At 32.9% G+C, this 1,382-nt stretch overlaps 1 protein-coding gene across 1 annotated transcript in view; it reads left to right on the top strand.

The window, feature by feature from the left end:
• LOC106875456 (neuropilin and tolloid-like protein 2) overlaps positions 1 to 1,382 on the top strand; it is a gene marked incomplete in the record, with an annotated part of 222,824 nt that overhangs the window by 187,489 nt on the left and 33,953 nt on the right.

Here is a 1,382-nt window from a genome sequence, read left to right on the forward strand (position 1 = left end):
AGATAGATAGATAGATAGATAGATAGATAGATAGATAGATAGGTGGATGAGGAGAGAGGAGAAAAAGAATGAGGGACTGACATATAAAAGCAAAGGCATATAGTATCCTTCTTGTCTAAGTAAAATAAGATATATATTGACTCCTACACTAGCATGGAAAAGTTAATTCTTTATCTTATCGCTCTAGTCAACAAGTTAACCAGCCTCCTCGATGTTCCTTTCATTAACATCAAACAATAAATTCCAGAGACAACTCCAAGCTCATCAAACTCTTTAATCTTTTTCTTCAAATATACCATCCAATAAATCTTTGATCTTGTCATTCAAACAATCTTTAACCATGTCCAATATTGGCTACTTGCAGATTCAATAATGGAGGCTGCCGTAAATAATCATTTTCAAGCAACAGTTTAGTCTAACTTTTGCTCCTCTATAACCTTCAGCACATATCTTCCATATGCAGCTTGGAAATAATCAGTCTAACGCAGTGGTTCTCAACCGGGGTCCATATGGCTTCTGGGGGTCCATATAAGAATTTTGGGGGCCCACGCAAGAAAATAGTAAATTAGGGATAAACAATAATAGTTTAAGAGCTCCTGAAGAAATTTTGCTTTAGATGTGTGTATTGGTATGTATTGCGAGAAACAGCTAGGTTTCTTTCTTTATCATTTTACATAGTCTGAGCTACACATGTTAATGTGTGAAAAACAAAATAGGGTGGGGGGGGGCACCTGAATAAAATAGTAATCAAAGGGGTCCAGAGATAAAAAAAAGTTGGGCGTTGAGAACCCCTGGTCTAGTGACTGAAACAAGTAACAAAAATATGATGATGTAAAATAGGAAAGTTGGAAAGGAGAGAAAGTGGAGTAAACTCGAGCATTATAAAAAGGACCGCTAAGTTTCGGAGACGTAAACAAGCCAACACCGGTTGTCAAGCAGTGGTGAGAGAGACAAAAACAAAGGCACAGACATACATATATGCGCGCGCACACACGCACGCACGCACACACACACATAAATACACACACACACACACACACACGCACTCACTCACGCACATTGGGGTGAGTATGTACATGAGTTAAAGTACGAGTGAGACGGAAACAACAACAACAACAACAGCAATAATAATAATAATAATAATAATAATAATAATAGTAATAGTAATAATAATAATAATAATAATAATAATAGTAATAATAGTAATAATAATAATGATAATAATAATAATAATAATAATAATAATAACAATAATAATAATAATAATAATAACAATAATAATAATAATAATAATAATAATAATAATAATAATAATAACAATAATAATAATATTAATGATAATAATAATAATGATAAAACGATGGCAAGAAAAGCCCCTACAT

This window comes from Octopus bimaculoides, chromosome 20, assembly GCF_001194135.2.
Source record: "Octopus bimaculoides isolate UCB-OBI-ISO-001 chromosome 20, ASM119413v2, whole genome shotgun sequence".
In the NCBI taxonomy this organism is placed as follows: Eukaryota; Metazoa; Mollusca; class Cephalopoda; order Octopoda; family Octopodidae; genus Octopus; species Octopus bimaculoides.